Consider the following 25747-nt stretch of genomic DNA (forward strand, 5'->3'; position numbering starts at 1 on the left):
AAACTTATAAGTTCCATAACTTACAAACTGAAAATACAAAAAAAAAATAGTTTTAACAAATTGTAATCTAAAAGTTTACCTCCGAAAACATACACATGAAAAATTATTTTAAATAAACAAAAAATAGATAAGTTTTCTTTTACAAACTTAAAAAGTATTTTCAACAAATTGCAATTTTATTTTTACAAGCTTAAGAAACTAGAACAAAATATCACAAGTTTCTGTTGCATAATTTGTAACGTTAACATCTGTGTTTGGAGATTTGTTTGTGTGTTTTTATCAGTAGGTGTCATTACGTGTTGCAAAATTTGTGCTCTCATTCTGCTGGAGTTTGTATTTTTTCGTGCTTGTCTTAAGGTAACAATTTATGATGTAGATTGCCCTAGGTTTGTTGATCTTTTTCCAGTTCTCAGATTGTAGAAGTATATGTTGCAACAGTTTGTTCTATAGCTGTTCATTTGGGTGTTCTCATTGTTTAAAAGAAATGTTGATTGTTTAGCTGGTATTAGCATCATCTAAAATAAAAATGTAAAATTTATTCCTGCATGATAAGCCTAAAGTTACGTTGTTTTGACCAAGCTATTACTCCAGGTTAGTTACATGTATCAAACGTTACTATAAAGGTTTAGCTGAAACCACTGTTTTAGCAAAACGTAGATCTAAAGAAATAAAGGTTTACCGAAACTAACATAAACCGAAACGAAGATTAAACGAAAACTTGAAAAAATGCAGTATTTATTATTGTTCAAGATGATTAAATGCAGTATTTATTAAGGTTATTGGACAAGTCATAGATTATAATAATTATAACCAACCCTTTGATCATTTGCCGTACAATGAACTAAAACCGATCCACAGATCAAAAAACTCATCAAAGTGCAACGAAATCTTCAATCAACCTAAACATTCGAAACAACAGTGAAACCTCATATACCAATAAAATTACCAAAAGCTCCCACCAATCAATGACAAGTTATGAAACTCGAAAGATCTACTGCCCATAAGAATGAAACACAGTATTCGGAAAGATCTGGATTCGAGCCAGTGGACCTACTTAGCAGAATCAATAGTGAAAACTGTATTCCTGCAAGCAAACAGCCTCACGAAAAAACATGGCTGCAACCAAACCGATAAAAAATTAACAAAACATACAGACACATACAGAGAACATATACAAAACATATACATACAGACAGTTTGCTAACTTACACGCGATCAGTTCGCACTACGTATTGTACGAGAAGAAAACCAAACATGCGTTGACATACGGTATTTAAATCGTGATGCTCTATATGCCTAAAACCAAAAAATCTGCAGTTTAAATCAGCAACACTACATTAGCCAATATTTTGTGCGGTTGATATTTTATGTTGGTTGAGCAAGAAATATAAATAACGTTAATAAACCTTTATGATCTTCAAGTATATGCTTTAGGTGTGTTTAGGACTTGTATTGGAATAATAATTATGCAATGACCGAGTGGTTAGCGCGTTGGGCTCGCAGTCGAGAGCCTGCATGTTCGACTCCAGCCACCCGCACTTGCTGTTGTTTCTCTGGGCAAGAAACTTCACGATAATTGCCTCTACCCAGTGATCGATTTCGAGTAATGGGTAGTACCAAATTTCAGTAATAAGTAAAGTAGACAACCGGAAACAGACATTGTCGTCGGCTGCAGCGTGGGTCAGGTGTGCTTCGGAAGGCGTACACCGATGCATAGCGCTCAAGTCCGCTTTCCCGCAATGCAGGGTAAATGTATGAAAAAACAAAAACAAACAAACAGTACTTCGAAGCAAAGATGAAAAATAATTAAAATCAGGTCATTCACAAGCTCTCTTATGTAATGTAATTTTAATGACAGAAATTAAGGCAAGATAATTATGAACGCCTGCGAGATGCGATTAAAACATTCAATGCGCAGTATCATGAAACAGAAGCGATGACCCAAAGGTATCCTGTAACGCTAAAGAACCGCAAACATAGGTTGTTTCCTTGCTAAAGCGTTTAAAAAAATGTAATTAAGCTTTGTAAAACGTTACAATCAGATTTAACATCTAATCGAAATCAACTTGGGGACATGTTTCAGTACAAATTATTACATCTAAACTTTACTGACATGTTTCGGTACAAATTATTCCATAACCAACTCAATATTAAACTTCTGGATATATTAACTGGCTATGAGTGCATTGCACCAGCTGCTTGCTAGGCTATTCTGAATGTAACCACTATCCAGTACAGGAAGCAGGCTGAGTTATGTCATATCTTCATACCGTACATCCACAAGAGAGAAACTGGATAATGTTAACTGGCTAAGAATTCATGAGGTTCAATATCTAAATTTAAAAGCTCATCTCTAGCAAGTACTCCTTTGAAGTAAGCATTTGCAAACGCATCATTTTCTAAAATTGTTTTAATCTCGATCGAATTCATACTGCAGAAAACGTATTTCAAAAGCAATCATTGTTTATCGTATTTAATAAAAATTAAACCAATACTTTCATAGAGTGATGTCACGCGCCGAATATACCTATATAATATGTCAATACCCACAAAATGTAAATACCCACAAGGCGACAATATTTGTCAATACCACTTCCGTCAATACCTGTAAGGTGATAGGACCTGACAATACCCGAATGTCAATACCCCACGAGGGGATAGACGTAGGGCCTCCGAGAGAATTCAGCACTGGTCGGGAAACAATACGAAAAATGGGCCCCATAATATTTGTTAGCAAATATTGCGTTGCATGTTCGTGTTAAGCTGAAATTAGCCTACTTTCCTCAGCATGAAAAGAACTTCCTTCAATGTAACAATCATAATAATCACTGGATTACACTTGCAGCAAAAATGCCATTGAGGCTAACTATTTTGTCTAGAAAGCTTGGTAAACACACAATAGGCCTATAACCTACAGGCAACGAAAATAGTTCAACCAAGCATTTAATTCAGGAGTGTCCAAACTTTTTTCCACGCGAGCCAGATTTGATAATAAATCTTCGCGGGCCAACAGCCACAATAATTTTTCTGAAAACTGCAATCAATCAATCAATCAATCAATCAATCAATCGTTTATTTATCAAAAAACAAAACACAAAAGTGACATAAAACAATAATACATACAATGTTGAGGTTTTGTTATTGATAGGGAGACAACGAAACGACCATACGGTCAACTAGTCAGTTGCCACCCTGGAAAGAATAATTTGAGTTATGAAACTAATCAACAATTTAACCAAATTAGTTACAATCAAAAAAGAAAACACAAACAAGACTAATACTTCGACTAGTAGCTTACAATTAATTGTCAGCTTCATAAAATTGTGTGCGAGATTTTCCAACAAATAGTAATCATGAAAATCAGTGGACACTGGACACCATGACAATAGACATTGTTGAATGTAAGAGCTTAGGCCAAATGAAGACCCACTTATCAAGTATCATAACTTTGCAAAGCTGATGCTTTGCTATGTTTTTTGAAATCATAAATGCAATGTGAATTTATATGATTTTTGTGTGTTTGCAGGCCAAAAATAGCACATTGTACAACAACAGGCGCGGGCCATACAAAAACGTACAAAAACGTTTCAGGGCTCTCACTTTCAGACCTTGGACATCCCTGATTTAATTCAACCCTTTCTGGACTTTTTGCAATGCAAAGTTACGGATCACAGCATCAAATGATAAAATTTTGCGACGTCTGAATTGATGCACAACGTGTATAAGCCTAGTTAGGTTTTTCAATCGGTTTTGAGTCATAGGCCTACAGGAGCGCAAACAATTCTTTACAAATTTCAGTAATTGCTAAAGCCACGTTCTCAAAGCGCAACTTTGAGAACGTGGCTTTAGTAAGGTAGCTACCGGAACACAAAAAAGTCATCACAAAATTGGAGGTAGCTACCGGAACACAAAAAAGTCATCACAAAACTATTTGAAAAAACCTTTCGAAAGTTGCAATCAATGATTCCTTGTGTAGAGATTATGGGGTGGTTCCTTATGGTTTGCAGCTGAAGTTTGCTGTGTGGCTTTCTGTCAAAAGTAGCCTACCAACTCATCCAAAATGTCTTGAAAAATGTCATTGTTGTAGCCTACAAATGGTTTAAACTTGTCCCACATGCCCGCAAATGCACAACAGACATACGATGAAATTTTCATGGAACTTCAAACTCATCGAAGATATGTTTGAGTTTGTTGATACGTTTGCCAATTCCAACAACTATCGAATCTTTTGCAATGTAGCCTACGGTAGAATACATTTCCTTCGAATGATTCAGCTAGTTAAGTGGAGTTATAAAAGCGTTCTGTCCTCGGAAAAAAAAATCATTTTCTTTTAAATTTATAATTGCCACTGCAACTTTAGCTTGCGAGTAGTAGCCTACTCTTCTCAGCTTTCTCTTACTTAGATTACATCTTCCTTTAATTTCATTAAATTCATCAGTGAATCTTGTTTAGGACCGTTCGGTAATCCACACAACGAAAAGCAGTCACAAATTTAAAACTGCTAGTTGTAGGCTACTTTACCATTGACTCAGCTTCCGATCAAGCTCTTGTTGGTTCCAACTCGATGCATTTAAGAAACGTCTTTAGAGCTTCAATTGCAAAAGGGTAATGTAAAGCATTGGCTTTGACTGCACCACGCCTTGATTACCCTCTGGAAATCAATTTTCTTTGCAAGATGATAGGACAGCAGATTCTTTAGATTTTTCAGAATTTTTCCTCTGACTGGGCTATAACTTTAAAGATGCCACTAGCTTACAGATAATCAATTACTCCAAAATGATAAAACATTTCAACAACGCAGTCTGTAGGCAACATTATGAATTCCAACTAGATTTAAGCAACAACATCCATAAACAAAACACTCAAATAAAGAAAAAACTCACTACCTTCCAAAATCACATCATGAGAAGCATGACCAACAGAAGGCTACTTGACCACACGAAAACAGAAGATCTTTTAACTATGACAAAATTACATCCAATTGCAGCAATAAGTTAATAAAATGAAAAGTTTTAAAACTGTTCGGCCACACTAAAAGATCACAATTCGGAATCAGCAAAGTTTGCACAGAAGGCAAAGTAGAAGAAAAAAGAAAACGTGGCAGACAACCAAAACGATGGCAAGACAACATCCAATCATGGACCGGACTCAACTTGGCGACACTAGGCGAGCTGGCTCAAAATCGCCACTCTAGGAAGCAAATAACTCATGTTGATGCGCAATCTGCTGCAGGCGGAGTGCGGAGATGATGACTGATGATGATCCATAAACAAAAAATATACAGAATTTACTTTCTTTAATAGTGCTTGGACTGATACCTTTAACTTTCCCAGATAACTTATGTTGGATACAACATCCTATGCCTGGCCAACGCAGATTTTGAAGTTAATGTTCAGTTGTCAAGCAAAAATAGTTCCCGCTTAGCTAAGACAGCACCAGTTTTCAAGTTGACACTATCAATACAATCGAAACCGTTCAGTGATACAGAAATCATTTCAGCTTCAGATTTTACGTCTTGAATCTGTTCAACATCGCCCACCTTAACACGAAAATGATTTGTTCTTGATGAGAAACATCGAGAGTGACATTTACAATGATTGAGAAATACTTGGAACTACGCACTTCATTTAAGAATTTGTTGAATATTTAGTTGGTACATTTTTACTTTAGTACTAAAAATGGGCCCCCCTCAAAAGTGCAAAAGCAAAAAACTACTCGTTTTTCCTTTACAATATTTTGCTAGGGGGGAAACTGGCCCGACTTCCCCCCCCTCTCGGAGCCACTGGATAGACGTGCATGATTAGCTACTCACAATGACTGCTTCAAGACTCAATTTCATTGTCATGTGCCATGCCCATCAAGTGTAGGCTATTTGGATGAAAAAGTGTTGATGAAATCTGCAAAGAATTTTTTGCAATGCACAAAGATTTAAAGTCTTTGGCGACTTCTGACTGTTCTGCTTAGAACAGAAGCAGAGTGCACACAGTGTTTTGTTTGAGTTGAGATGTTCGTTTATAATGTTATTTCTTTGTAGTTTTTGTGAGATTTTGGCACAAGGGTTTTATGGCATTTTTTGTTTAGTGTTATTTCTTACACGGCGCAGATGATAGACCTTCCTGGAGTATCGATCAAGATGTCTCCTTATTTTCAGTTCTTGTAAAAGTTAATGCATTTTAGCTTTTTTATTTTTTCTGAGTTGAATGTAGGCCTAGACCAACGGTGTTCAACCTGCGGCCGTCGATGAATAATTATGCGGCCGTTAACACGTAATTTAATAACCACGTGTTGGCGGCCGTGCCCTGTTGTTGAAATAAAAAAATTATTTCATTACAAAAATGAAATGTATTTTAAATATTAGGCTATATAGGTATATCTAGAACCATTATGGATACCCTTGTGATTATATATAATATTTCAAATTTTAGAGCTTGAAAAACATTTTCATCATAAGTTTTTGTAGGCTCTATTTTGTTAAAATCGTTTTGAGACAAAAATTTTTCCTCAACCCAATTTCATTGTAACGGTAGCCTACATTGCATTATGTCCTTGAAATAAAAAATAACAGGAGCAGAGGAGAAAAGGGTACCGGTATTCGATTCCAAATAGGAGTTGGGTTATTTAATGATCGAGACGGCAGCGCATACTATGATGCGTCTAATATGCAGTCAAGTAGTTAAAACTGTTAAACGAGATAATACAAAGCAGCATTTTCGTCGTCAAGTGACACCATTACGCAAAATTGTAAGGTGAGTCAAGGAAAATCTGTGTAAAAAATTTGAAGAAAAGTGTGCGACAGGAGACGTCTTGCATGTCCACTTTTATTCAATCGAAAAATAATCGCTTCGAAGCTTCTTAATAGAGTCGCATATTATCTTGGTGTAGCGGGAAAAGCTTATTCGGATGGAGAACTCGTTAAGTGATGTCTCATAGACGTTGTCACGTTGTTAAGTGCATTCATCCTGGTAAGGAAACTGACTATTCTTCAATTGCTCTCTCGCATAATACAATTCAACGTCAATATGATATCGCCAAATAGTTTTAAGGACTCTGACTAGCGGCCGTGCTTTAGAGAATTAATCTGAATGTGGCCGGCAATAGCAAAAAAGTTGTGCACCCCTGGCCTAGACCCTAGATGTTGAAACTTTCATTTCACTGTGAATGTTATCAGGAATGGAGGAACCATTTTAAAAGTAGGTGGGCGCAAAGGCGTAGCAGTCAAAGTTAATCAAACTTCTGGGGGGCGAAGCCCCCCAGACCCCCCATAACATTGCTGCATTCCTAATACTTCAAATCGCTTATGGGCCTACATTGTGTTTTCATGATTGCCTTTTATGCCAACCAGCGAAAAATTTCCGTTTTTGGGCCCGATTTAGCCAAACAAATTACAAAATTGTTAAATTGCTCTATAGCGCTGTACAAAATATGGCGATGTACACACAAATAAAAAGGCAATATACACACACAGTTATAATACCAACCTGGGATAAATAATCTGCAGCATTATACAGTAGGCCTACGTTCATGCACTGCACAATATGTAATGATATCATTGTTTTAACTTTGGAGAACAATTAGATTGATTTATAGATTACTCCACCAATCACACGCAACCACACCCACACGTGCTGCCCATCAACAGTGGGCTCAACTGGCTCAACAGAAAAGTTTGAAGATTAGATTTCATCATTGAGCTATCAAAGATAACACAGGCAAACAAAATTTTTTTTTTTAAGCACGGCATGTGAGAGTCATTTTAGGGTATTTTGAGGCCCCTGATTCCGAAAATGCACTTGTTTTTTACGAATTGGCTCTAGTTTTTAAGATAGCCTACAGCAAAATATTTTTTTTGCAATTTTGAGCTCCTATAGATTTAACATTGTGTCGTTTATTACATAGACAAAACTGAAAGTAATCTCAGGCGCATTTCTGAGTTTTATAAACGCTATTTGGAACCAATCACGTTGATTACAACCCAAACAAACGGCTATTTAACGTTTACTGGCCTAGTAACAATCAAAATACGACGTGCTTTGCGTTAATATATTTGTTGACTTCAACAATATCAGACTTACTAACTAAGCTACTAAGTACAAATAAAATACATACATTGTTTTGCTTAACAAACTAGACGAATAAGCAAAACAAAGCTATCGATGAACAAACGCAATTCTTTACTATGGTAGGCTTACTATACTGAGCAACACCCGTCAAGGTACGAAGGTCATTTATATAATTACAGAATACAAAGTTGTGTTCTCCAATCAAGTAGCTTCATAAAATTTTATCCTTGTTACGAAAGAATGTAATCTTGGTTCGAAATTCAATTCCTGGTAGTTTCGAAAAAGCTAAGTGCATTTTTGAAATCAGGGGCCCTGAAATACTCTAAAATAACTCTCACCTTTTGTGCCAAAATTTTTTTGTTGGCCTGTGTAATCAAACTAGTGTGTATCAAATGAGTGAAGAGCTTTTTTTTGGAACTCCTTCTCTAATTTGCCGTTTTAACTACCTTTTCAAAGAAATTTGGCTTTCAAAAGTGGGTAGGCCAGGCCCAACCAGAAAATAAAGTAGGTGGGCCCAGGCCCACGAGGCCCACGTGGTTCCTCCATCCCTGGATGTTATGGCACAGATTGTCGTGCTGTATTCATGTACGTGATTGTAAATTAAGTTATAGATTAAAGTTTTGACCTTAACGCTTTTGGCCTTTTAAATCTAACCTTTTAGCGTCTGAAGTGCAAAATTTGGAGGACTTGAGCGAAGGAAGAATACAGAGAGGGATTTTGTGTACGTCCCCTCTTCCAATCAAAATTGTCTCAAAACCTCAAAAAAATGTGGCAAATACGTTATTAAAAAACTTTTCCTCGTGATTTTAGATCGTTAAAAGAATTTTTCGATTTTATATCATGTTGAAAGGCAAAAATTTTGCGCCTTTGTCGCGAAACATGCAGCCTAAGACGCTGTATAACAAACTAAAGCTTTCAGTAATTCAAACGGGGTCTGTGGAGCGACCTTCCAGAAGTATATACGATGTGATAATCCAATAAGCCCCTGTCGATGTCAAAACATCGTTCCCGCCCCTGCTTAAATTACCCCCTCCCACTCTCAGGAAGTGTCCGGAGCCCCTGTCGGCCTCCCTCCAATATCCACGAGTGGGCCCCTATGTTTAGTGATTGCTCTTAAAAATAAGACCAGAAAGCGTTTTGGGTGGCAAATTCTTTCAACATGAGGAAAAATTTACACTCATTATTTTAGCAATGAGTAAACAACTTTTAAGATTTCATAGAAAAAAATAGTTAATAGGTTATTCCGACAATCTCATCTTCAGCAGACTAGAACTTTGAAAATTTTACCTGAGGTGTCCTCACCTTCACAGATAACATTTTCACTTAATAACCTATCTCTATTATTATTATTATTATTATTTATCTAAAATTTATCAATTTAATGATAATTATTAATAAAGCCTCAAAAGTAAAAATATTACAATTAATTTGATGTTCACGTGCGCTTACACAACATGGCAGATTATGCAGCATTCTAAATGAGTCCTTGTAAGCTATTCATAAACTATTAAAAACAAGAAAGACGATGTTTATGTAACAGTTGCGAAACATAAAAAGACGTTCAGTATGAGCGAAATAAAGTAGGCCTATTCTTTACAGGCGTTGAACATTTGCAAAATCACGATTTTGATTTATTGGCAATGCAGTAAAGTAAGCGCATTTACTGTTAAACATTTAGTACTTAACCGACCTTTAACCTAAGAAAATTTTCCGACGCCCAAACGTGACCTGTGGTCTCGAGAAAGTTTAAAATGGAGAAAAAAAATAAAAAACCAAAAGATATTTCACAATTAAAAACAATGCCATGTTTGAAGGCATAATCGTCATGGAAGATCTTGAAGACCATGTAAACTAGGAAAAAAAACACACATATCTTCTGCAAGCATTATGTGATGATGATGGCGTATGAGCGATCTTTCCAGGCTAGACTGGAGGGCAGGAAATCATCAGCCACTCAGCAGTCTCGTCGTCCAGGACCCTCAGACCATGCGCACCGTGTGGAGGCCGGTGGGTTAGGCAGTTGTGGATGACATGGTCTGCGGTCTGTTCCGTGGCATCACACTCGCATTCTGATGAACGAGCCAGGCCCCACTTGTACATGTCCAAACGAAAGCGGCCGACGCCAGTTCGCAGGCGGTTAAGCCTGACCCACGCAAGCCTTGCGAGGGACATCCCTGGTGGACGGAGATCGGCGTCGGGTATGAAGTCACGGAGCGTGGAGTTGTGATTTTGCCACTCCGTGTTCCACATGTGGTTCGTCCAGTGTGCCGCACTTAAACCAAGTTCTTCTGCGTTCTTAAGTATAGTTGTTGTGCGGCAGGCACAAAGGGGCGTCTTGATTTCAGCCGCTGCTTTATAGGTGGTGGTCGCTTGAATGTTGCATGGAGGAGATGGTCGGGGTCCAAAGCGCGGCGAGCGAGAGAAATCGTGGCTCCTTTACGGCGTAGCTCAGCGGGTTGGATGCCTGCTAGGAGCATTTGAGCAAACCAAGCCCAGGTTCAGCACAGGGTGGATAGGGAAACGCCCTTATCAGAGCGCGGCAGCTCCTCTGTCGAAAAGTACCGACTACCCACAGTACTGCAGCTGAACACCGAGGGCATTACGGCCAGCAAGCTCAGCATCATCAAGCATTATGTGATTAACACAAATATTACCGCACCAACATAACATCCGGCTTGTAGGCTACCTTGTTCAAGTCAGGGATTCATAAGGTAAGGTAGGGATGGCTCAATAAAAAATAAAAAAAATTGTTGACAAACGTTTTATTTTATTTCAGAAAGATCTACAAATACAAAAGCCATGTATTTTCGTTGCAGTGCACCTAATTACATGACTTTCCTTACATCAACAATGAATTACACATAGCCTATCTGGATGTTAGTGTGAATCCAGGATTGTTGTGTTTTATCATTTGTAAAATTGGAGTCCACGCACTGTAGATTCACTAAATACACCTAAAGATATGTATAAATAAGCAAACAAGTGCAACAATAACTACAGTTTCTCCAGTGGTTGGGTATGGACTATGGTCAAATCCGGCAAACCTGATCCTAAAGTCATCAAAATAAAGCAAACCAGTCGTTGATCAAAACAGCTCATTGTTACATGATAGGCCTACATAGGCCTACACTGGGTTATCAAATTTCTTGACAATGTGGAACCAGTTTAAGAAAGTTCAGGATTAGGTTTAGTTATCACTAGGGCCTGCAAAAGTCAATAAAGTCAAAAAAGTTTTAAGAACCTCGTCTGTCCACGAATCAAAGAATAAAGTTGTTTTCAGCACTTAGGGGACTGTTTCTAAGAAGTTTAGAGGTCAAAATAAAGTCAAAGTTAACAATAAAGTCAAAATTTTCAATAAAGTCAAAATTTGTCAAATTATGGCTTTTGACAAACTTTTTGTGTTTTTTGAGAGTAATTTTTGTCAAAATCCTCGTGGAAATGTGTCACAATGCCCACTTGGATCAAAAGTAACTTTTATAGCAAATTGTCCCTTGTTTATTCATTTTTACGTATTTAAATATTTTTTATAAAACACCCCCTCTTCACAAAGGCGGTCTTTTCGAAGATCAACAGTTTGGATTTTAGGAATAGCTTACTGGCATTTTGTAATACAAAAACGCCTAAGCAAGTTAAATCGTCTTCAGCAAAAGTTAGACATTTGTCGAGATTTTCCCATCGCCAAAAAACACGACGCACTTTTTATAATCCGTAAAACACCTTGACTTTTCAACAAAATATTGGCCTATTTTTGGGTCTGAAATCGACAAATATTATGTTTGAGTAACTGGTATCAATTCAAGAAAGAACCGTGCCCTCTACAAATAAGCAATTTCGTTAGGTGAAAATAAAGTCAAAATTTTGATAAAAATAAAGTAAAAAAAAAAATATTTAAGTCAAAATAAAAATGGCCCTAGACTTATCCCACTATTGTCCTGTAAGAATTCATGTGACTTGTTCCCATGAATTTATATTTCAAACTCATATCGCCTTCATGTATCAATTTTACAAGTGTGGGTGCGTTGGATCTCTCTGGCTGAGTGCCAAGTGGGTCACAATTGAGCGGTAGCCACTAAAACATGTTCTGATTGGTTGACGGTGTCATTGGGTCTTACCGAAAATCGACATGTCAAAGTGGCTACCGAATTACCAGCATCTTCAATGTTTCCATTGGAATTTTTTGCAATGGGGACAAGAACTGTGTCGATACATGACTTTGGTAAGATGCTATGATCTAAACACAATAATCGTGTTTTTTTTTATTTATTAATTTTTTTTTTAATTTGCGCCCATTGCGACAACATACAGTAGCCTACACTGCGATCACAGATGCGATACAAGAGACGACAGGAAGCGGCAAAGTGACATATAGTCTTCGAGTCAGCTGCTCCCCTTATTTTGGCTTGCCATTAAGTGTCTTTGCCGAGACACAGCCGCGTGCTCTGGAGAGGTGTCGAGCCCACGTCCTTTCGAACGTCGCGCAGACGTTCTCACCACTCGACTACGCAGCCGACTACACAAGTTAAACTGAACTCAAATAAAACAAACACTGTGGTCAGCATAACATAAACGTTTAGCAAAGATTCTGTCTGACCCGGCCGAACAGTTCAGTTTCAACTTACACAATAATTCAATGGTATCAATAGACCTACGACAAACAAAGTGGGACATGTCATCATATCCCGAGCGATGTTACATTTGAGATTGATCAAATTCCTTTTTACTAGTAGCCTACGGTAGGCTACTTGAGCAAGAATTTAAAGTTTTGCTGAAGTGACTCTTCCGCACACCGGCAATGTATTTTCACCAGCGGCACCACCAGTATTGTTGAAGGTTGGAAGAATAAACGTGGTTGTGGTTCTTTGTAACTTTACGCCAAAATGGCTTCTTTGTGGTATCTGCATGAAAGTCATCTGCAAAAATTGATACACAAAAGTAACAGTTCAACGAAAGCGGTACCGGTAGCTTATTCTAGAACTAATTTCTATTCTTTTAAACCAACTGTAATCCGCTCATTAGAATCGCGGATTACTGATTCACTAATAAATTTTGCACCAACTGATTCTTGATTCTAAGTAGAAGGTTAACGTAATCGGCTGTATAGAAAATCTACTGTTGGTGCATCTATCCTTCCAAAATTAATATTAATATTTTTAAAGGTTTTATCAACAGGGTTCTATAGTTAGACCCATAAGCTGCATTTACAATAGTCAGATTCCTTTTCAAGCTGCATAAGTGAGCATTATATTTTGTAAAAAGTGTAAAAAATACATACATTATTGAACGTCTTTGGAAAACACAATATCTTTTTGTTGGAAAGGAGGACATGTTCTCCAAACGGAGGACGTATGATAACCGGAGGAGTGGCGTAACGGCCAATGATCTTAACTTTTCATTTTTTATTTATTTGCGTCAGACAAGAATGGCCATATTCAAACTAAGCAAAAAGAAAAATGCAAAGACAAAAAGCATAAATTGACGGTACCGTAATATACTGTTTGACAATAATATACACTCAGCTGTGGCGTAAAAGTAATTCCAATGAAATTACAGGCTCATTTTTTCATACAAACAACCAGTCAAATTAAACGTTAGCAAACGTTGACTGTTGATATTTTTGTGTCTTGGCAGCCATCAAGGTTATGTAACATCATGCATAATCTAGTTATTACTTATAATAAAGACTGTAGTTCAATTTACGATAGCAGTCAGACCTCATCAAGGAGGCAGCAATGGAGTTTGACAACAATTCGCATCTTACAACAAAAGAAAAAACGTATTTCCGTAGTAGCCTAATGAGCTAGCCAAACCTTACAATGTTAAACAAGACTTCATGTTAACAGACACTATATTGCTTGGGCAAATTGTGAAAAATCCGTTTTGAACTTACTAAATGCGTTATTGAAGGCAACACGCAAGCGATTAATGTCACGTTGATGATAATTTTCCCACAGATAAAATACATAGCCTACATTGTGGTTCAATATGAACGGAAGAGAACACTTTTAACTTCACTGGAGCACTTGTAAAATTTTGATTATAATTTGTTGACAGAACCAGTAGCGCACCCAGCATGGGGCTAAGGGGGCTCAAGCCCCCCCCAAACTCGCCACAAAAAATAAAGTTTTTGTATGTTCCCTATGTATACCTTTTGCTTACAGGTTAGATATGAATAAGACACAACAATACAACAGGGCCGAGCATTATAACAATATATTTTACATATTTGCAAATAGTTTTCACAGTCGAGCGTTTTCGGCTTAACTTTAAGCCCTAATCAAGAATCAGAAAATAATTAATAAATGCAATAAATTTTAACTTCTTGAAGGTAAATTTACATTAGGAAAAGGCAACTACATAAATAACTACAAAAAAATTTGCACCACAGGGAACGTGATAGGCTACATCAAGTAAATGTTGAGGAGAATGGACGCACCTCCAGCAAATAATTATTTGTTTAAATTTGGGTTGTAGCGTATAGCGTTAACAGTGCTTCCTGAATTTTGGTGTCAAATTGGGATGGCTTTTGCGTAAAATTATAAATGAATCAGCAGAGAATTTTTGATCTGTGCAAAAAGAACGCTCCATGATATGGTCTTTGATGGCACCTTTCTTTAACTCCCTATAAAGTTCAGATGCTCCCGTACTCTCGTGGTCAAATGTCTGGTGGACAACTGGACATACCGATGTACCATACCGTCATACGTCAATGCCGAATCACCCGGACATGTAAAACTGTATAGGCCTACGACATTTGAGCAGAGAAACGAAAGCATCTGGGACTTTAATTGAAAATACGAACTAATTTTGAATGTTTTGTAAATAGGAAAAACGTCCCCATCAAATTTAGTCTACTGTTTATAAAATTAGTGTTTTGTTTCAAACTGTTTTCGTGCTAGTTGTTGTTTTCGCACTTATCTGTGTTGGCAAACGGAAAGCTAATTTTATCTTGTCATAGGCCTACATGACGAAAAGTCGAGATCTATAGAAGATTGCGAGAGTGGACGTAGGGATGAGAGTGTTGATGGTTCTAATAGCTTGGGGTTCACTAGGCCAACTTCTAATCTGATTTGAGAGAACAAAAATTTTGAAAAATTGCTTTGAATTTGGGGCATTTTGAGAGCATGTTCAACAAAAAATTAGGTATGAATATTACTGTAATATGGTGCTGTCCGGTGGCATAGCAAAAGGATAAGATCATGCTTTCCTCGGCACTTTTCCGAAATATAAAGCTATGTCTCTATGTTGATTTGGATGCAACTTATTTCGTCCCCTAAAAAATTCTTATCCCGATTCCGTACCCTGAAATTGGAGTAACAAAATCAAATTTCGACCAAATTCGTTCCCTGAAAAGATCGAGAAAAATTTTGAAATGTTAGCTGCAACTCCGATCAGCGACTTCGGCTCTGTTGTTTTTTTTCTCGATCTTTTCAGGGTACGAAATGTTCAGGGGACAAAATAGGTTGCACTCGTTGAGTCTCTATGTTTTCTTGTTGCTAATTCCTTTGTTGAATTCACTTTGTTGAATTTTTCCATTGGAAATAACAAAATTACTGCATTTTCTGAGTAAATTGCGGGCCCTGTGCGATCGCACGGTTTGCACACCCCAAAGACCGGCACTGATGGCCGGTGATGGGCATTGGCCTACTGTCACTATTGTAGCAAATCACTCGGTCGACATTTCTGAATTAGCCCCCCCCTAAAAAAATTTCTGGGTGCGCTACTGGACAGAACAGTAGATTGATCGCACTGTCGATTTATATCCTTGTCACCGGGTCAAGAAATAGCCTACACCCAGATATTTGACGATATCTACAAATTTGATCTGGCTTCCATTTAGCCCCACAACTGGGCTCAAATTTAACTTTAGGTGATTGTTTGGAAAATACATAACAAAAGAGTAGGCCTACAGCTAAAATGACATTACAAAGTGCATAACTTTCGCAAGATAATCTGCTGACCATGAACACTTGGAGAAATACAGCAAATATCATCTGCAAACATGAGATGATTGACAAGTCACCAAGTGTATTGCCTATATACTTTTGTTAACGCAGCCGATACGCAGCCTTTATCCGTTAACGCAGCCTTAACGCAGCCGATATATCATCCATATACTCAGCAATTAAGTATGGGCTAAGGATACGACCCTGTTTGACACCATTGCTGTCAGAAAAGACTGTGAGTAATGTCAACCCAAGGGTACGTACATTGTACATCTGCTGATGGGGTACCAATAAACTACCGGGTGAACAAGGCATATTGGCACTCCTCGTTGAATTAGTTTCTTGATGAGGAGGTTGTGGTTTACCTTATCAAATGCTTTCAAAGCATCTAAAAACAGGACTTCCACGCTTTCTGTAGAGATTGCCATTGATGCGAAAAAGTACAACATGCTCAAATAGTTTAGATATGACAGTAGCAAGAGCAATTGGTCTGTAATTTGTAATGTCCCTTACATCACCAGACTTGTTTGTAACAATGGGAACTAATTCAGTTTTAACAAGCACATATCTATGAACAAGACACATTAAAATAATGGCGAATGATATAGCTTACACTGATATTGGAATCTGCATGCTTCTGGTTTGATTTTAGAGATTTTCGTCTGCAATAAGAGATGAATGATCCAATGCCTCTCCTTCTTTAGTAACTCGTGCTGCAGGCCGTGCCCGGTCCGCTGGTCGTAAGTTGCCGATTCAAGATGAAAGTTCAGCATGAACTGACTTACAATGGCTACCTTGCGTGTAAAGAATAGCTTTTAGATATGTAGCCTAAGCCAGTGGCTCCGAGAGGAGGGGGATCAAGTTTTCGTGTGGTCAAGTGGCCTTTTGGTAGTCATGCTTCTCATGATGTGATTTTGGAAGGTAGTGAGTTTTTTCTTTATTTGAGTGTTTTGTTTATGGATGTTGTTGCTTAAATCTAGTTGGAATTCATAATGTTGCCTATAGACAGCGTTGTTCAAATGTCTTATCATTTTTGGAGTAATTGATTGTAAGCTTGTGGCATCTTTAAAGTTATAGCCCAGTCAGAGGAAAAATTCTGAAAAATCTAAAGAAAGCTGTCCTATCATCTTGCAAAGAAAATTGACTTCGACAATGTAATCAAGGTATGGTGCAGTCAAACCCAATGCTTTACATTACCCTTTTGCAATTGAAGCTCTAAAGACGTTTCTTAAATGCATCCAGTTGGGACCAACAAGAGCTTGATCGGAAGCTGAGTCAATGCTAAAGTAGCCTACAACTAGCAGTTTTAAATTTGTGACTGCTTTGCATTATGTGGATTACGGTCCTAAACAAGATTCACTGATGAATTTAATGAAATTAAAGGAAGGTGTAATCTAAGTAAGAGAAAGCTGAGAAGAGTAGGCTATTACTCGCAAGCTAAAGTTGCAGTGGCAATTATAAATTTAAAAGAAAATGATTTTCTTTTCTTGAGGACAGAACGCTTTTATAACTCCACTTAACTAGCTGAATCATTCGAAGGAAATGTATTCTACCGTACATTGCATATAGACCGAGAGCCTACGACAGAAGATTTCACCCCATAAGGTACAAAAGGTTTGACCCCTTGAAGTTACTGGGATCAACCATGTCACTCACAAAAAGTATGGAAGATTGACCGCACCGGGTGGATCTGGTCCCTAGAGCTCCCTAAAAAGCCCAAAAAGGGGGTTAATTTCACCCCATAACCCAGCTAGAAAGCTACGTATATTACACGTTGATTTTTGGTTGATTTTAGGTAGTATGGTATCTTAGGTAGAATTCAGGTGTTATTAAGGAGTTTGTGTACACCAACACAAATTCACTTGTTTAAAAAACATTTTTTTAGAGACATATTTTAGCTATCATTTAGTACGACTAGTGTGTAAATATGATTCTATAAGTTTTATCAGGGATTATTTTTTAAATATAACTCTTGCAAAAATAACACGTGTTTTCCACGTATATTACACGTGTTTAAAATCCTATGATTATTTGACTAATTTTTAAGGTATATAAGGTAAAATCACACCCAGAAGAGGGCATACAAAAGAGAAAAAATGTTTACCCGAGCAGAAGGGTGTTTTATCGGAATTTTTGTATTTTGATTATATGTTGTTTCCACGTGTATTGCACGTTTCCATCTGTTGAAAAGTAACACGTGTTTTCCACGTATATTAAACGTGTTGAAGTTCTTTCGTTCATTTGGGCAATTTTTAATCTGTGTTAGGTAAAACTACCTCCCAAGGACGGTATAAACAGAAAGAATTCTCCACTCAAATGGATTGGTGTCAACCACGCTCCTCCGCATTTTTTAGGATATAAGTTAGATTATGTGTTTTTGTAGGTGTCTTTACACGTTTTTATTACGTTATGTAAAAAGGAAACTTAATTCATGACATTTTTTAGTCGCAAATTAATGTGATCTTTTAACGATAGTTCTTAGTGTAAATTTAAGTGGTCTCTCTTACTGATATTAAACAATTACTTACTAAGGTTTGGTACGGTAGCCACTTTAACAAGTCGAAATTCTGCCACTAAAAATGACTAGAATGAAACCGCCAACCAATCATAAGCTCCGGTTTAAGTGACGTAAAAATTGCGAAAAGAAGATGATAGAAAGCAAATTAAGTAATGGGTTTTTTGTCAGCTGGTTGGCTTAGGGGTTTTGTCAGCTGGTTGGCTTTCATTGACGCGGGTTCGATTCCCACCACTGCTATTGCTCTTTTTCTTCTCTAATTCCAAATAAAGTTCAAAACAAGCATTAACTCTCCGGATGAGTGCTAGAAGGGTCACAATTGGACAGTAGCCTCTTATAACAATATGTGTTATACAAATGTGTTAAATAAATACAAATGTGTTAAATTGTTGATTTCAGATACGGTACGCGGAAATTAGGTAGAATGTGGGTGTAAAAACACGTAAAATCCACCACCAAATATACGTGTAATACACGTGAAATAGTGTCGACACTTATACGTGTATTATACGTGAAAATTAACGTATAATACACGACCTAAGAAACTTAGAATCTACGTGTCAGATACGAGGAAATTAGGTGTAATGCGGGTGTAAAACACGTAAAATCCACCACCAGATATACGTGTAATACACGTGAAATAGTGTCTACACATATGCGTGTATTATACGTGAAAATTAACGTATAATACACGACCCAAGGTACGTAGAATCTACGTGTCAGATACGAGGAAATTAGGTGTAATGCGGGTGTAAAACTCGTAAAATCCACCACCAAATATACGTGGAAAACACGTGTATTAGTGTTGTCAGATACGAGGAAATTAGGTGTAATGCGGGCGTAAATCACGTAAAATCCACCACCAAATATACGTGTAATGCACGTGAAATAGTGTCTACACATATGCGTGTATTATACGTGAAAATTAACGTATAATACACGACCCAAGGTACGTAGAATCTACGTGTCAGAAACGAGGAAATTAGGTGTAATGCGGGTGTAAAACACGTAAAATCCACCACCAAATATATGTGGAAAACACGTGTATTAGTGTTGTCAGATACGAGGAAATTAGGTGTAATGCGGGAGTAAAACACGTAAAATCCACCACCAAATATACGTGTAATGCACGTGAAATAGTGTCTACACATATGCGTGTATTATACGTGAAAATTAACGTATAATACACGACCCAAGGTACGTAGAATCTACGTGTAATACACGTGAAATTTCTAGCTGGGAAGGTACATGGACCAAACTTGGTGAATACGCAGTTTTATGTCAGGACATCACAAAAATATCAAATCTAACAATATTTTCGAGTGGAAAGGTGATGTAAGACCCTCCCGAAAGTGACCCCCCGGGGAGTTAATTTCACCCCATAAAGTACATGGACTAAAGTTGGTCAAAACGAAGTCTTATGTCAGGACATCACAAAAATATCAAATCTAACAATATTTTCGGGTGGAAAGGTGATGTAAGATGCCTTCAAAGTGAGTTCCCTTAATGTGACCCCCTCGGAAGGTTTATTTCACCCCATAAAGTACATGGACCAAACTTGGTCAAAACGAAGTCCTATCTCAGGACATCACAAAAATATCAAATCTAACAATAGTTTTGGGAGGAAAGATGATGTAAGACTCCCCAAAAGTGACTCCCCAGGGGGTTAATTGCACCCCATAAGGTAGGCTACATGGACTAAAGTAGGTTAAATCGAAGTCTTATTTCACGGCATAACAAAAATATCAAATCTAACAATATTTTCGGGTGGAAAGGTGATGTAAGACATCATCAAAGTAACCCTCAGAGGGTTTATTTCACCATAGAGTACATGGACCAAACTTAGTCAAAACGAAGTCTTATAGGATACCACAAAGTATCAAATCTAACAATACTCTCAGTTGGGAAGATGATAAAAGACCTACCCAAAAGTGAATCTCCTCCTATAGTTTAATTTACTTCATCCCTTACTCGAACCAACCTTGGTGTAACGGAAGTGCTATGCCAGGACAGTACCAATGGATTAAATCTAAAAATATTTTTATATAGGTTTTGGTGAAATACATTCACAAGCTGTCCCATGATGCATGAAATGGAACTATAGCCTACTTTACAAAAAGTTTTTGTATAAATCATGTTCAGTCAATCGAAAAAAGGCAACAGGACATGACAATACATGGCTTTGTAACACCAAAAACAGAAATTACATGAGAAGCATATAGGCTACAGTCATGGGCGCCGATCGCTCTCTAAGATTGGTGGGGCATTTACTAGGAAAGAAAGGGCAGACGAGCGAAGCGAGCTGAAAGATTGGGGTCTGTTCAACAAACAAACAAATAGGCCCACAGTAGATAGGCTACAAGTCTAATGCGATGCATTTTAATTGTCAGTGTCAGCATCGGACAGCAGAAGTCCAAACACTGCAACTCGGCAACGGGTCTCCGGCGAATTAAAAACGAAGTCCTTGGTTGATCCTTGGCTTGTAATGAAGGTTGATCGAATTCAAAACTTTATTGTGCACATAGCAGACCATTCCATGATTTGGCCGTTTCTGTGTCATGGCAGATCGTAACAAAGTTTTGATACGTCGCAAAGTTGAAAATGAGCGTTTAGTTAAACACGAGCGGGCTGGTGATATGAGCAAAAGTTCCACTTGCGGAAACATTTGCCGAACAGCGGATGGTATCTTCTTGAATATCATTCGAAAATCTTGTGCAAGGGACTCTATCAAAGAACTGAAGATAATCGTCTAGCAAATGTGATTGTAGCTTTCCACTAAAGAGTGATTCTTGTAAAATTTTGTAGTGCTCAAGATCGGTCGACTTGAAATAGTCAGTAAGATTTGGCTGCGAGCTGTCAATGACTGCAAAATACTCTGACCGATCAATCTTGAAGTTTAGGAGGTTGACCATGGCCATGTCCATACTGAAGACGATTTGGAACGTGACAAGTCTTTTAAAAAGTGGGTAGGGTAAGAGTTTTTTCAATTGAAAAAAAGCTGCCTGCCAGCCTTCCAACTGCTGATTTTCCTATATACAATACTTTGCCAAACCGGTAAAGACGTTTCAGCAGCTCTTAACCTCAATGCAATAATAACTGAAAAAATAGCTTTTTTCTTATACAAAAGTAACACAAGCTACACTTACTGCACTACATGCTTGTACGACTCTTTCAAAGTAATTCTAAAACTCTGCACTGTGTCGCCCTGGTGTAACCAAATTAAATACAATTTGCGAGTTACACCAGGGTTTCTCTGCCTAATAAAACACTTCTACTAGGGTTGGGGCTTCCTCGCATAAAACAAAAATGTTGTCCCCTCCTTTCAATATATTTTAAATGTTTGACTGATAAAATTGTGACATTCGGGTAATATTTTCCCTTTTACGTTACAAAAATAATGTAAAAAGATGGTGGGGACAGGGATCGGCGCCCGTGGCTACAGTAGCCGGAAAATTGATCCAAGATCTTGATACGATCACTAAATGTTGACTTAATTGAACAACTGACTATCCAAATAAGACGAAGAATAAGACGAAGAAAGTGAAAGCGACAGCAGTGACAATGAAGAATAAAGAAACGACCGTTTACATTTACACAAACAATCTCTGTTTATGAATCAGGGATATCTATAACTACGGGATTGGAAACTCTATCCAGTGCTATACATCAGTAGGGTCATCACATTAGTAGGACTACAGAAAGATTAACAAAATAAAATACCGACTAAAAGATATACAATGTTAGATTTTGCAATAATAATACAAAATGTACACTCACATAAAACTTAATTGATGTATAAAAGTACATTTACGCTTGTAGAAAAAAAAACGATGAATCCAAAAAATGAATGAATGCAACGAGTCCAAAAACCGCCTACTGCTGTTCTTTAGCATTTTGCGTACTGCAAATCGGATCATAAGTAAATGAGGAGTGTTCAGCAATCAGTGAAATGTGCTGTTGTATCATCAACTTGTTCACTGATCGATCCAGTACGAAACCAATCCGTTTGTAACGATGTCACCAGAACTAAAACCAATAGTCATTCTGGAAATTTTTTGAGCAGCAAACAAAATACAACATAACTGCACTAATGGAATACAAACAAATAAACAAACCAGGCAAGCATAGACTGTACAATTTACAGATGAATTGATGATTACACTTTTGGTTGTTTGTTTAGCCTACTACTTGCTACCCTTTGAGGTCAATTTATGTGATTATTTATCACAACAGCGCACAAAGAAAAATGACCCTACTGGTGTATAAAGTGGTTTTCAGTTCCACGGAGTTTCCAATCCCGTAGTTATAGATTTCCCTGTTATGAATGAACAGTTACAATAACTGATTGGAGACATGAAGCAAATGGCATTAAACAAAAATTTACTGCATTGAGTTTATTGGGTTATTTATTGTAGCAGCTGGAAAATGTTCATTACTGCCTGAATTAACGTTCCAAATGATTCACTTCGAAACGTTTTGATTTGGATAGTCAGTTGTTCGATTAATTCAACATTTAGTGGTCGTATCAATATCTTCGATCAATTTTCTGGCTACTGTAGCCTATATGCTTCTCATGTACTTTCTGTTTTTGGTGTTACAAAGCCATGTATTGTCATGTCCTGTTGCCTTTTTTCGATTGACTGAACATGATTTATACAAAAACTTTTTGTAAAGTAGGCTATAGTTCCATTTCATGCATCATGGGACAGCTTGTGAATGTATTTCACCAAAACCTATATAAAAATATTTTTAGATTTAATCCATTGGTACTGTCCTGGCATAGCACTTCCGTTACACCAAGGTTGGTTCGAGTAAGGGATGAAGTAAATTAAATTATAGGAGGAGATTCACTTTTGGGTAGGTCTTTTATCATCTTCCCAACTGAGAGCGTATTGTTAGATTTGATACTTTGTGGTGTCCTATAAGACTTCGTTTTGACCACGTTTGGTCCATGCACTCTATGGTGAAATAAACCCTCTTAGGGTTACTTTGATGACATCTTACATCACCTTTCCACCCGAAAATATTGTTAGATTTGATATTTTTGTTATGCCGTGAAATAAGACTTCGATTTAACCTACTTTAGTCCATGTAGCCTACCTTATGGGGTGCAATTAATCCCCTGGGGAGTCACTTTTGGGGAGTCTTACATCATCTTTCCTCCCAAAACTATTGTTAGATTTGATATTTTTGTGATGTCCTGAAATAAGACTTCGTTTTGACTAAGTTTGGTCCATGTACTTTATGGGGTGAAATAAACCTTCCGAGGGGGTCACATTAAGGGAAGTCACTTTGAAGTCATCTTACATCACTTTTCCACCCGAAAATATTGTTAGATTTGATATTTTGTGATGTCCTGACATAAGACTTCATTTTGACCAAGTTTGGGTCAGTACTTTATGGGGTGAAATAAACCTTCCGAGGGGGTCACATTAAGGGAACTCACTTTGAAGGCATCTTACATCACCTTTCCACCCGAAAATATTGTTAGATTTGATATTTTTGTGATGTCCAGACATAAGACTTCATTTTGACCAAGTTTGGTCCATGTACTTTATGGGGTGAAATACACCTTCCGAGGGGGTCACATTAAGGGAAGTCACTTTGAAGTCATCTTACATCATCTTTCCACCCGAAAATATTGTTAGATTTGATATTTTTGTGATGTCCTAACATAAGACTTCATTTTGACCAAGTTTCGGTCAGTACTTTATGGGGTGAAATAAACCTTCCGAGGGGGTCACATTAAGGGAACTCACTTTGAAGGAATCTTACATCACCTTTCCACCCGAAAATATGGTTAGATTTGATATTTTTGTGATGTCCTGACATAAGACTTCGTTTTGACCAACTTTGGTCCATGTACCTTATGGGGTAAAATTAACCCCCCGGGGGGTCACTTTCGGGGGGGTCTTACATCACCTTTCCACTCGAAAATATTGTTAGATTTGATATTTTTGTGATGTCCTGACATAGAACTTCGTTTTCACCAAGTTTGGTCCATGTACCTTATGGGGTGAAATTAACCCCCTGTTTGGGCTTTTTAGGGGGCTCTAGGGACCAGATCCACCCGGCGCGGTCAATCTTCCATACTTTTTGTGAGTGATATGGTTGACCCCAGTAACTTCAAGGGGTCAAACCTTTTGTACCTTATGGGGTGAAATCTTCTGTCGTAAGCTCCCAGACTAATAGGATTGGATAGTTGTTGGAATTGACAAATGTGTCAGCAAACTCAAACATATCGTCGATGAGTTTGAAGTTTCATGAAAATTTCATCGTATGTCTGTTGTGCAGTTGCGGGCATGTGGGACAAATTTAAACCATTTGTAGGCTACCGTACAACAATGACATTTTTCAAGACATTTTGGATGAGTTGGTAGGCTACTTTTGACAGAAAGCCACACAGCAAACTTCAGCTGCAAACCAGAACAAACCACCCCATAATCTCTACACAAGGAATCATTGATAGTAACTTTCGAAAGGTTTTTCCAAATAGTATTGTTATGATTTTTTTTGTGTTCCGGTAGCTACCTCCAACGGTTGCGCTTTGAGAACGTGGTTTTAGCAATTACTGAATTTGTAAAGAATTGTTTGCGCTCCAGTAGGCCTATGACTCAAAACCGATTGAAAAGCCTAACTATACACGTTGTGCATCAATTCAGACGTCGCAAAATTTTATCATTTGATGCTGTGATCCGTAACTTTGCATTGCAAAAAGTCCAGAAAGGGTTGAATTAAATCAGGGATGTCCAAAGTCCGGCCCGCGAGCCAACTCCGGCCCACGAGACGTTTTTGTATGGCCCGCGCCTGTTGTTGTACAATGTGTTATTTTTGGCCTGCAGACACACAAAATCATATAAATTCAACTTGCTTTATATTATAATAATATTCAATAATAATAATATTAAATATAATAATAATAATAATAATATTATTATTAATAATAATAATAATAATATAATAATAATATTAAATATTATAATAATAATATTAAATATTCGCTCTGCTTTGCCTTTTTGCTTGGCATTGAGCACTTTTTGTAGTATTAATAGTTTTCATTGTTTTAAATTCAACTTGCAGTTTTCAGAAAAATCATTGTGGCTGTTGGCCCGCGAACACTTATTATCAAATCTGGCTCGTGTGGAAAAAAGTTTGGACACTCCTGAATTAAATGCTTGGTTGAACTATTTTCGTTGCCTGTAGGCCTATTGTGTGTTTACAAAGCTTTC

The sequence above is a fragment of the Aplidium turbinatum genome, chromosome 4 (genome assembly GCF_918807975.1).
Source record: "Aplidium turbinatum chromosome 4, kaAplTurb1.1, whole genome shotgun sequence".
Taxonomy (NCBI): Eukaryota; Metazoa; Chordata; class Ascidiacea; order Aplousobranchia; family Polyclinidae; genus Aplidium; species Aplidium turbinatum.